This window comes from Tachypleus tridentatus, chromosome 13 (assembly GCF_004210375.1).
Source record: "Tachypleus tridentatus isolate NWPU-2018 chromosome 13, ASM421037v1, whole genome shotgun sequence".
NCBI lineage: Eukaryota > Metazoa > Arthropoda > Merostomata > Xiphosura > Limulidae > Tachypleus > Tachypleus tridentatus.
In genome coordinates, this window is record NC_134837.1 from 231,790,978 (window position 1) to 231,804,798 (window position 13,821).

At 32.8% G+C, this 13,821-nt stretch overlaps 1 protein-coding gene across 3 annotated transcripts in view; it reads right to left on the reverse strand.

The window, feature by feature from the left end:
* LOC143239843 (tudor and KH domain-containing protein-like) overlaps nt 1-7,493 on the reverse strand; it is a 30,041-nt gene extending 22,548 nt beyond the window's left edge. Inside the window, exon 1 of one of the 3 annotated variants that reach the window (XM_076481410.1) lies at nt 7,386-7,493. The gene's annotated coding sequence lies outside the window, so the exon portion shown is untranslated. Of the gene's footprint in view, nt 1-7,130 lie in introns of all 3 variants that reach the window. The other 2 variants (XM_076481409.1, XM_076481411.1) reach the window with 2 other exon arrangements.
* Nucleotides 7,494-13,821: the final 6,328 nt, after the last annotated feature.

Here is a 13,821-nt window from a genome sequence, read left to right on the forward strand (position 1 = left end):
TCCCATCCAGGCTTGAAATTATGTCCTGTTAAAAAATATACAAATACAATTTGTCCATCCAACCCTTGACAGTAGAGGGCTAATAAAATAAACCTCCATCAGGTAACATAAGTCTTCTTAATACTAATAAAAACAAACAGAGAAATAGGATGCCTCATCTTGAGAAAGATTTTTATGTTTGAAGTTGAATCAATCTGTCCATGGTGAACTGTAAACTGTGAAAATTAACTTGGGTGTTTGGAAAAAGGCTGTTTGATTTGCATAACCAAACATGATGAGCATTAACTATCTTCTCCAACACACACATAAACACAGTCAAAACAATGGGTCAATAATTAGAAGGAATATTGGGCTTTGATAAAGGAAGATTTAAAACCAGTGACAATCTTTATAAAATTTGAATTATATCATAAGTATATTATGTAATAAACAGATAAACACAAATAACAATCGTCATGTGCCTGGTAAACAAGTATATATATATATAAGGATAGAAACTGGATAGTAGTTTGAACCCATTCTGCCTGTACAATTCAGTTGCCTCCCTGTTTCAAATGCACTAATTCAAACTAATTTCAAATCAGTTACAGTCTTTATAAGCTTTGAAGCGTATCATGAAAACCTTCAGTTAGCAGAACAGATAGTGTAATATTAATATCAACAGTAAACTGAGTAATAGTGTACATGGAGAAAACTTGGACTGTATTAGGATACCTTCCATCTGCACAATTATTTTACTTTCACACTGAATACACTCATTTAAACAATTTTACAAACATATAAGCTAACACAAATGTCAAGTCAATTAGTTTCCCATTAAATACACTAATTTATATACAGGGTGTTTGAAAAGTCACTGTGCAGTTTTGTAATCATATTTTATTCAGTCTATTTCAAGCCAGCAACTGATAGCAGTGTTTAGAAACAAAATAAGAAGGATCCAGGCCTGTATTGATGCCAACGGGAGTCACTTTCAACATTGTTTATAATTATCATTCATATTTACCTCCTGTATTCTATATTGAAACATGTCTGTTAATAAATATATAAGTGCACAGTGACTTTCCGAACACCCTGTAATAAACAGGTAATGAAACAGAAATGTCAACTGTATCTCAGAATGGCTTGTATGGGTATTAACACTTTTATTGATAAGGAGAGAACATTTTCATCTTTAGGTTAAGAAAGTAGGGTTTTTGAATGTTAACTGTGATGTTACTTGTAGTGTGTGTGTGTATATACATACAAAGATGGAATTCAAACAATGACTTGAACACATTCCACCTTCACAGAACCAGATCAAGAATGATGTAGCATCTTGAAAGTTGTCATTCACTCTAATAAGTGTAATGCAGCACCATTTTGAGCTCCATAGCAAAAATTCTATTTGAGTCAAGCAGACAATCAGGTCTAAAAGAAAGTATATCCCTTCTTCTGTCCCTTGTTTTGATGGTCAAAATGTAAAGGGAACACATAGAGATGTTTGAATGATAATAAAAGCATTCCACTGGAATTCAGAAACTCTTTGGAATAGGAATGTGTAGTTGAAAAGGACTGAATATTTGCAGATGTCCCAAGCTCAAATGTGAATTTGATGTACCCCAAGCAATGAGCAATATAACTGCAACACAAACCACACCAGGTGGACTCCTGAAGCAAGTAATCCTTTCCTGCTGGCTATAAAATTGAAACTCCCACAGTCAAAGGCCCACCGCATAACTCTAACAATCTTTCAATGTCTAACTGAAGAGCCCACCATTGATGAAGATATCATGGAAAACATGTCAAGGAATAGTAAGTGGAACTATAAAGATCCTACAGTCTATCATTCATTACCTTTCTATACAATATGGTGAGTTAGTTCTGAGAGAGTGGTGCATAAGACTAATCAGTCTTTTCCAGCTTTCACTTGGCATATTATGTGGTGCAGAAAAATAGCATGATGTTTCAATCAAACATAGATATTATTACTACATGCACAAATGCACAAACCTATATAGTATTAGGCAGCAGTAATCACACTGCATGGGGTACTGGGCAGGTAGAACAAGTCCTGGGTGGCCTCACCTACCATAGGTAAAGCTCTGAATATTTTTCTCTTACACCTTGTATTGTACTTGTTAAAATAAAACCAAAAATTACACCTAAGTTTACTAATATTTAAGAAACACGTTCTTTATCACTATGGCTTTTGTGGCAGATGGAAACTGACAAAGTTTATGTATCATTTCACATCTAAATTTGAATGTATTTTTATTCAATTACATTCAGCAATTTCAACTTTTTTTATGAAAATGTGGATTCACTATTGGGTATGCAGAAACAACTGACTGGGGGCTTCTAAGTGATGCAAAAAACATGAAATACCACTGGTAAATGTAAGTGAATACTACTTACTGTTACTATTAATAATAATGATTATAATAATAATATGGGAAGGAGGGTTGGGGTCAATATGCTAAGAAAACAATCCTGTATTTTTGAAATATATAATGTTATCGACACTACCCAAGGTTCACTCTTTTTTTAAATAAATCTATCTAGATTGATTTTCATTTAGAACAATTTCTGCTCCTTTCTATCCACCCAACCTTCAATTCAATGAACTATATTACTCTGTACTTTAACTGTAGTAATTTTTCACCAATCTTTTATGTAAAATCTTATCAAAATCTTCCTATAAATATCAACAGACCAAATCCACCACCTTATCTTAATATGAGTAAGTACTACCCTTTGAAGAGGGAAGAGTTAATGGTAAAGCCTTTGTAAATCCATACTGACTGTCTGAAAAACCTCTTTATTAAAAGAAATCTGTAAACAACATTTTGTCAGACTTCCTATACTCTACACTTTTCCCATTACTAAAGTAAGACTAAAATTCCATGGGTGATGCTCATATTCTCCTTTAAAAATCTGGTTAGCTACACTCCAATCTTGTGGCACTTGTCCTTGTCAAAAGACCCTAAAATAAATTGATTTTAATTCATGAAAGGTAACTAAAAATATAGAGAAAGAGGAACAACAACAATGATCAAATCTAATCATCTTGCTATGAAAATAAGAGATGTATATATGGTAGGTTTAAGCTAAAATTATTAGGTTAGATGATAGATATTCAGAACTAAAAGAAAGTGGTGATGTTCCATTAGTCCAAGGGTCTATTACACCAAAGACCTGATAGTCCAAGAATATCTTTTTAACAGTTAAAATGTCAAATGAATTGTTTGGTTAAATTTGTGAAATTTTAAGACAAGTGCACCCCAGATTATGTATGACTTAATAGGTTGCAATTTCTCATGAATGGATGGATAATGTTTATCATAATTTCTCTGATGTTATTTTCTTGTATCTTTCTTTCTAGTGTAACAGAGCTCTCATATTTATGCACCAAGGTTGGATTTGGAAACCTAGCTCTCCTGAAAGAATGAAAATTTAAATACAGTGAAACCTGTCTAAGCCAGAAACAGCATAGAGCAAAAACCTGTACAAGCTGGAAATACCAAAACTTTGCAGCATTATTTTAAGATTTATCTTATAAAAGCCCTCTATATGGTGAAACCTGTGTAACGTGGACAAAAAACTATCTTTCACCTACCTCATCTATCAACAAGTTGGATTAGAACCTGAATAAGATGGAAAAAATGTTTTTGATTGAATATTAATTTCTTATTTAATTAATCATTTCTTTAAGTACTAATAAGTTCTTGTTCAATTAACTTGTTTAAATATTAATAAATTCTCAGACAGTTTGTTACAGTAAGTATTGGTTAAATATATTCTTTTTTTCTGCTGTTATTATTTTTGCAATTAGATTCATAATTTCTAGAAATATATTTGTCTTTTAAGTACAAAATTCTACTCTTTAAATAATTCTTGTGAAAAAAAAATAAATTCATATCTTCCCTATACATGCAAAAATGAAGGGAGAAAATGAACTTCATGAAAGGATCATAGAATTGGCATTCTCTTTTAACTGCATGAGAAAGTCCATTAAAAAAATGAAACAGTTGAAACTGGACACTTTCCTCAAGTAAATTTGATTAAGATTTTTTGTACTTACATATATTTTGAATGTCTATTTTTGCTGTTATTCTAATAAATATAGCAAAAACAGTATAATAACTTTATTCACAAACATCTAACTTCCCTTGAGTCACGCAAGTATAATGTTCTGCTCAAACATTATATATAATTAAGGAAATGCACATTTACTGGTTAAGCTGAAAACCTGCTTAAACTGGAAATTTTACTTGGTCCCATGTGATTCCACCTATTTAGGTGGAATCTTACTCCATGTTGTGACAATGAATGTTGAAAGTTTCCAGTCAATAAAATTATGATGACTCCAAGCCAGTGGAACAATTGGTATAGTACAATGTTGATTCAAATATTTCTGTTGAATGTATTTAAACTCTTTATTTGAGATTGTATCACCTAATATGGACCTATAAAATTGTTCATTCATTCAATTTTAACTTATATTGCAAAAATCAATAATCTGTGACTATTGTGCCTTTCAAATACTGGGCAGTTAACAGGAAAGCTATTATAAAGTCATAATAAAATTAAACAAGATGTTAAACTGAGAACTGAACCCTTAAAGGTTGCTGATAACAAAGCTTTTGTTGAAGATTAGGAGATGATTGAATTTTTAAATGTTTTATTCAATTTTAATGTTGTAACAGAAGATCTTGACACTATTCCCAACCCTCAGTATTACATAAGAAACATTAGAATCACACAAATATTAATCCTTTGAGATAATTAAAAGACTAAGATATTAAAAACAGATTAATCACTAGAATAAGATAGTGTTTTTCCCAGGGTTTCAAAGTATGTCAAAGATCATGTATACAACCATCTCTTTCTTACATTTTTAATAGCTCAACAGAAAACAGGCAGGTATCTGAAGCTTGAAAAGTTTCTAATTTTACTACTATTTTTATAAAGGGTTAATATGATATGCCATGAAAGTTAGAGATCATTTAGTTTTACTTCCATAACAGTAAACATTCTTGAGTCTGATAAAATGTTTAACAAAATATATTTGTCGGTAACTTATTTCAATGATGTTACATTATTTAGAGACTCTGTGGATTTATATTGTCAAAAAGCTTTTGATATGGTGCCACATAAAAAACTAGTGAAGAAAATCATGTTAATATAAGTTGGGGAAAAGACTAGTAGATAGCCTTTGGAATGGGTTGCCTTCAGATGTATTGGATGCAGTAAATTTAAGTGTTTAAGATAAGGGTCAATAAATATGTGAATGAAAAGATTGTTTTGTTTTTTTAAGTATAATGTAAGAGACAACTTTTTCATCATTAGTAACCTCCTAGTAACTCTCCTTAAATCTTTTACAATTCAGTATTGCTCCCCACTAGTACAGTAGTAAGTCTATGGATTTACAATGCCAAAATCAAGGGTTTGATTCTCCTTGGTGGGCTTGGCAGATAGCCCGATGTGGCTTTGCTAAAAAAAACACACACACACACACAATTCAGTATCCTTCCCAAGGTAAGGAACTAAAATAAGGCCTAACAAGTAGGTTACACATTGAAAGCATAAACTCTAGACTTATACTTAATAGTTAAGCATGTAAAATCTAAAATCCTATTTGCCCTACTAGCAACAAAACTACTTGGATGGCTTAAGAGCCTGATCAGTCAGAACACCAAGATCTCCTTCTTCCAAAATGTTGCTAAGATTATTCCCATCAAAGTTCCACTCATAATTTTAAATAACTCATATTGATTTATTACAACCAAAAACTATCTACCATTTATTCATCCAACTCACAACTCTATCAAAATTCTTTCTTTTCACAGTTTAACTTTTCCTCATGGTATGTGGTTCCAATAAGTCTTTTGGTTATATTTAGTCTTAAGTGGAGTTTAGCATCTACTTAGCATTACACTTTCAAGCAACCCAATTTTAAGAAAACCTGAACTAGCAGTATGTTACAATTTGGATCATAGAAGACAAGCAGTGTGATTTTCAGATTAAAATTTTAGTTTATTAGGAAACACTAAATTATTAAATGTACTTCCAATTTGGTGAAGTAAATACTTTACCTTTTGTGCATATGTTTTGTGTAAAATACAATTTACAGTAAGAATAAATGATGGGTTTTATCCACAAAAATAAGTCAAACATTGCAATGAAATCAGAAGTTAGCATTGTATTCTAAATTACAATTTGTATTAAAAGCTTAAAAATTAAAATTCTTTTTAAAAAAGTTTTCATATGAAGCAGTAATGAACTAAAGTTGTTTTACAGACCTAAGTACATTTTAGTGATTACTTTTACATTATATTAGGACAAAAGACTGCTTTTTTGATCTTCATCATGTTCATTCTTCAAGCTTTACAACATGCTATTGTAGATCATCCAGGTAGTAATTTAAAGACACAACTTAGGTCTTGAAGACTTGAGAGGGTAAGTTCCAATTGACTTTTACTTCCCTCCTGGACTATTATTTTAATTTATGCTTAATATTATTTAGTTGATATTTGGTTTTGCTGACTTAGGTTTTTGTTTTTTTCTACTATCGAGACCTTTTCAGGGTCTACATCTATGGATGTTATCTTATATCTGGTAAAGCTGGTATTGAGTGATTATTTTTACCTTGCAGTCACCTCATTAGTTGTCTGGTATTTGGTCTTACAAATAGGTGTATAATGCATGGTATAAATAACAGAGATAAAACGTTTTTTAGCTACTTCTATTAAGAGTGTGAAGCCATCCCTACTGTTTTGGGGATTACTGTACTGATGTATGAATCCTACAAATGTATTTTGTTATACCCTTAAAGGTAACAGTGTATTATGACTACAACAGGTGTTTTAGTTTCTTCCACCAGAAATATTTGCTACCCCAGTATAATACCCTCAGATATAATAATTCGTATGTTCTGTGATTCTACTTTACTAGGCTGACTTTGTTTTAAGGTAGAAACTACCGCCAGGAATATGACATTATAATGAGGAATATCTAACTAGTGAATCCCTGTATTTTAATTATTCAAAAAGAGTAGTAAATTAGTTACACTAATTACTACGCCATTTTTAGTTAATTTAAAGTTTACGCTAATCAAAAGTAAATCATATGATTATGGTTTACTTTACTTTCATGAAGTCGTATGCTGGTCCACACTTGTGCCGACCACCCTAGCCTTACAATGATCCCTTAACTAAGTAGAAACGACAAAATCTACTGGTAGTATAACTTAATTAACACTTAACAGAAAACTACCTTAGATGGAGAACATTGTTACAACAAAAATACTTCACTCTAATATAAAATTAAAATATTAACATTAGGTTTAATAGTTACGTATGCTTACTAATTAAAGACATTTGTCCCAAAATATTTTCGTTTACCTCAACTAAGTTATACGCCCTCTATGATTATAAATATTAAATACAAATTGAATTGTCTTCAGATAGGAGTATTGATATGTCCACCGTGGTCTCAATACTCCAGTTTTCTACGTTTCTGAAGTTTTCTTACTGGTAAGATGTTCTAAAAGTTTTAATTCATGACCATATATCCACACGTAAATCAACTCAATTTTTACAACTGGAGTTTTCTCACTATTTACTGAACTGTTATATTTAGAACATAGATTCAAATGTTCATATAATTTATATTTTTACTCAACTTCAAACATAAATTATGAAAAATAAATTTTAACTGTGCTTCTTATCTTTAAATTTATATTTACCATTTATAGCAATTAAAAATGGACCAAGAGTGTCTAAAACAGCGGTATCCAACAGTTTTTCATAATCGATAAAATTGTGGAAAATGTGTTAATATTTTTACAACATAAAAACCTTTTATTTATAGATATAAAAAAGTAGAAAAATGCACAACAATGTTTTCAATTATTCATTGATATAATTTATTATATTTAAAGAAACAGGCGATGGAAGTACAGCACACATTTGTAACAGCTGTTTTGCCATATGTAGTGCACCCTGCTAGTACAACGGTATATCTCCGTATTTATAACGCTAAAATTATTGGGTTCAATTCCCCACGGTGGGCTCAGCAGATACCCCAATGTGGCTTTGCTATAAGAAAACACACACGCCATATGTGGTGAGTGGCGACCGTGTTAGATACTGTGAGTCTAAAACCTGAGACGTATAGTTTGTAAGAACTAATTACTACAAGTGGCATGATTTATTTAATTTTAGTAAATGAGATTTTTGTAATTCCTTACAAACTTTTGTTAATTCAGTCTAAAATCAGTAAATAATAGAGTTATATATGAAAATTAAATTAAATCTTATTGAAAAACAAATTGTTAAAATTCATGTTGAATAATTACTTGTAATCAATCGTGAATAATAAACATTGTTACAAGCCATTTTTAATTTAGATATTTACCAGAGAAAGTTAATGACAATGATGATGTGATAATGTAGAAATTACGTGGAATATTTAGAAATAAGGATGCATGATAGATTATAAATATAAGAATCAGTGAACTAATGAGAAATTAATAAATGGTTCATTTCAGTGTTAACAGAAAGAGTTATTGCGCATATTTAACCACTCAATCGATCAGCAACTAATTCTGTAACTAGGTTTTCTTGTTAGTTAATCATACAATTAGTTTCAGAATATCTATTCACGTGTTGTTTGTGAATTTAGGCCAAAAACTTATGTCAAAGCGAACATACCCTGTTGCAAGCGTTATTATAAACGTAAGTTAATTTGTAAACTGACTTGAAAATAATTGTATCAAATATTTCAGAAAAATCCGCCCAAATACCTCTTTTACGTTTGTATTGTTTGTTTTGAATTTCGCGAAAAGCTACTCGAGGGCTATCTGCGCTAACCGTCCCTAATTTATCAGTGTAAGTCTAGAGGGAAGGCAGCTAGTCATCACCACCAACCGCCAACTCTTGAGCTACTCTTTTTACCAACGAATAGTAGGATTGACCGTCACATTATAACGCCCTTACAGCTGAAAGGGCGAGCATGTTTGGTGCGACCGGGATTTGAACTCGCGAATGTAACTTCGTTACTTCTCATCCATAGTGTAGGGCTCTTACTTCCAGTTACTTCCCCTCCAGAATTTAGGGTTCTTTCTTCAAGTTACTTCTCACTCAGAGTGTAAGGATATTCCTTCTGGTTACTTTAGTTACTTTACATTCAGAGTGTAGGACTCTTCCCCAAATACCTCTTTTACGTTTGTATTGTTTGTTTTGAATTCCGCGAAAAGCTACTCGAGGGCTATCTGCGCTAACCGTCCCTAATTTAGCAGTGTAAGTCTAGAGGGAAGGCAGCTAGTCATCACCACCAACCGCCAACTCTTGAGCTACTCTTTTTACCAACGAATAGTAGGATTGACTGTCACATTATAACGCCCTTACAGCTGAAAGGGCGAGCATGTTTGGTGCGACTGGGATTCGAACTCGCGACCCTCGGATTTACGTTTGTAATTATACACGTTTAATATACGACATAAAGTGTTCGTACCCCTGCGTTGTGAGTAGTTTTTCCTCATAACATAAAAATTATCACGATTAGGATAATGAAAGTAGACTACATTATAAATATTATACTAACACACATCTACATAAATTTTTATGTAAATTAAACGACAAATAAACTGTTTATAAACAAATAACCAAAAATAGGAGGGGCAGAAAATGGTCGTGCATCTACTTTAATGGTCAGTTGTGTTGCCTTTCAGGTGAATTACTTGGCGCAATCTCTCCTCATAGTCCTCCATGATCGTTTGACAGTACTCAACTGGTACTTTTTTCATTCTTTTTTACAGAAGGCCTCCATCTCTTGCAAGTTTTTCGGATGACGCTGATGAACCCTGGTATTCAACTCATGCCAAACGTTTTCAATTGGGTTGAGATTGGGTGACTGCGATGGCCACTCCAGAACGCTTATATGGTTCCTCTGCAACCAGGATTTACATATTTCGGTGTGTGCTTAGGGTCATTGTCGTGCTGAAAGATCCAACGACGCCCGAGCCGCAAGTTCCGAGCATCATTCTTGATATAAGTGCCTAATATATCAACGTAGTCTTCTTTTTTCATGATTCCGTTGACGCGGTGAAAGCTGCCTACACCAGAAGAGCTGAAGGAACCCCATAGCATGATCGAGCGAACATCATTGTGGTCGAAAAGCTCGATTTTAGTCTCGTCTGACCAAAGAATACTCTTCCAATAGGTAAAGGGTTTATCTACATGCTTTCTTGCATACCTCAATCGTGCTTCTAAATGAACAGGCTTTAAATATGGAGTTCTACAAGGATGGCATGCCTTGAACCCAGAAGAGCGTAACATGTTCGTAACTGTATAGGTGTTTACTTCAACCTCAGCTTCCCTTACCAGTTTCTGTATGTCATTACATGTTAAACGAGAATCCTACTAACTTCTCTGAGAATCTTCCTCTTGGTTCTCTCTGGAAGTTTGGTGGAGCGTTCGGAACGAGAGAAGTTAGCAGTTGATTTTGTAAGCTTAAACTTGGAAATTATGCTTTGAACAGTAGATTTCGGCACATTAAATTGTGTATCAATTCAGGAAAGAGAGACAAGAGACATGTATTTTACAATAATTCGGTTTTTTAAATCACTGGACAGTTGTGGCCCAGCATGGCCAAGTGTGTTAAGGCGTTCGACTCGTAATCCGAGGGTCGCGGGTTCGAATCCTGGTCGCACCAAATATGCTCACCCTTTCAGTCGTGGGGGCGTTATAATGTGACGGTTAATCCCACTATTCGTTGATAAAAGAGTAGCCCAAGAGTTGGCGGTAGGTGGTGATGACTAGCTGCCTTTCTTCTAGTCTTAAACTGTTAAATTAGGAATGGCTATCGCAGATAGCCCTCATATAGCTTTGCGCAAAATTCAAACCCAACCATTGTTTTTTTACTCCACTGTATTTAAGATGATACACCTACTGTTTACCCTAACGCAACATTTGAAATTTTTTACTGCTTAAGCGTTTTTAGCTGTATTTCACATCTTTTTGTGTGTTACTTCAATTAATGTCATTTATACTATTCAAATAAATCTTTAAAAAGGAGCATTTGAAACAGGAAGGGGATTTAAAGATCGGGATAGTGTTAATATTAGGCACATTATCACATCGAAAATGACTAGAAATTGTTACCTTGGGGAACGAGAGTAACCGAATCAAAAAGAGGATGGTATTTTTCACATTTATTTATCAATATCCTTTCTCATTCATTGCTAACGTTGTAAAGTTTCAAGAATAAATATTTATTTAGAACAAAAAATAAGTATGTGACGATCTCTGTTAAATAGACGTAGATTGAATTATTTGCTTCCTGCAGCTGGGATTAGCAAGTATCTTAAAATCTGCTGCAGGTAAAGCAAGGATCTGATGGTTGTGGACGTGGTTTTAGTGAAGGAAGATCTTGTCTTTCAAATCTTTTGACATTCTTTGAAAAGGTTACTGTTAATGTAGACAAGGGTAAGAGTGTAGATTTGATGCATCTGGATTCTCAGAAAACCTTCAACAAAGTGTCACATAAAAGGACTATAAAAATTATTTCTATAGGTGTGGGAGTTAAGTTAGCTTACTGGATAAAAGAAAGCAAAGGGTTGTTATAAACAGAGTTCAGTCAAACTGGATTAATATCATAAGTGGGTACTTCAGGGCTCAGTCTTATGATCTTTCCTCATATTGATTTTCAACAATGACAAATATGAAGCAATGGTCAATAAAGTACATAAATTTCCTGATAATATTTAAAGTCTTGAGAGTTGTTGGTTGTAAAGAGAATGTTGCTGCTTTACAAAATAATTTAGATCATTTAACGAGTTGGGTGAATAAATGGCAGATGGGTTTCAATTATAATAAATTCAAGATAATGTATGTGGGTGGGTTATCATAATTTGAATTGTTGTTGTTTTTGTTGTTTTGAATTACGCACAAAGCTACTCAATGGGCTATCTGTGCTCTGCCCACCATAAGTCCGCAGACTACCGCTGAGCCACTGGGAAGTGTAATTTGAATCACAAATATAAATTGGATGGGAAAAACCTTTACAATGACATGAAAGGAGGGGATTTTGGTATAATGATTGATCACTCTCTTAAACCATTCAAGCAGAGTGCTGCTGCTAGTGGTAGGACAAATATGATTTTAGGTTGTATCTACAAAATATTGAATAAATATTTAAAAAGGTTATAATTTCATTGTATAGGTCATTGGTTAGGCCATATTTGGAATACTGTATTCAGTCTTGAGCTTACATTAGAAAGGACATTGAAAGGAACAAAGGGTATTGATAGTGTTGATGCATCATGTTTGTTTGTTTTTTACATACTTAATAGCAAGAATAGTAAGATTAAGGGACGCAACAAGTTTGGGCAAATTAGGAGTTATTTTTAGCTAACACTGTTTTATTTTTTTAACAGAATTGGTTGTCTTCAGATATAGTCGAGACAGTAAGTTTAAACGAGTTTAAAAGGAAGCTTGATAACTATATGAATGATAAGACCTGGCTTAAGATTTTTAAAATTTTGTAATAGTTCACTTTAAAGGATGGGACAGCTCCCTTGTTGTCTCTAAACATTGTGTTATTTATCAATGATGACGAGAAACCCACTTGTTGAGAAATGTATATGCAAAAACGGCTCGTTTGGGTTGAGAAAATATTTTACATAGAAGAGCGAACAACGTTTCGACCTTCTTCGGTCATCGTCAGGTTCACAAACGTTGTTCGCTCTTCTATGTAAAATATTTTCTCAACCCAAACGAGCCGTTTTTGCATATAAAATGGGTTATTTACTTGCCAAAGAAAGACTAGTGATAATGGAAATTTTTAAAATGTCTGTAAAAATTTGCATGGCTCTAGAATCAAAAGCATACAAAGCTAGTGAATGAAATGACACAAACATACTTTAGGAGAGTATAATGTCAGAATAAAGCAAACATTTGTCATTTTTTAATTTTAGAGAAAAGTAATAAACATGCATATGTTATTCATAGTGATCAAGCTGTGTAGAAACAAACGACTACAATACTTTTCTTCCTTTTTACCACCTTTTTATTTTGACTTCAAAATTACCGGTTTGTTTCATATGTAGATGTGTACATTGGAAAGAAATTCAATAAGTTACCATTAAATTGTCATGTTATAAAAAATACTGTTTAGTGTTGATATTATTATTTAAATTATTTTATGAATGAATACTCTATGATTGTTTACCTTTTTATTGTAGGAAAGTTAAAAGCAGACGATTATTGTAAGTTATGTTTGTAACTTATTGATGTCGAAAATATGGCGAGCAGGTGACTTAGTAATAAATGTATAAACAGTGTGAAATCATCTGAAACATCAAAAGACAACAGCGGAAGTGAGTAAAATTAAGACCAAGGAAGAGTTCGGCGTGAAGTAAACCTCGATAGAAGTCATAGGCCTAAGTTTAAGTGTTCGAGTAAGACTAACTGTAGAAAAGGAAAAATAATTTATTCCTTTAAAGCATGGTTCTAAAGTAATTTAATCAGCCTGAGTGCACTTTGATAAAAGTTCAGAGGACATTTTGAAGAAAGAAAATCAAACAATTACTGGAAGAGCAGTTACCGTCACTTTATAAGTGGATTATACAAGTAATAGTAGTGTGGTAGAAACAGGAAAAGGCAGTTAGGCTTGTCAACTGAAATTCTGAAGTAATTGAATAGGCTTAAGTGGACTTTTAATAAGAAGGGAACAATATAGCGTTTGTGATGAACCTATGATCACTATAGAGTAAATGATATGTTGTACATACTTTCAAGTTGTTCCAAATACATGTATAAATATATTAGTTTGTAA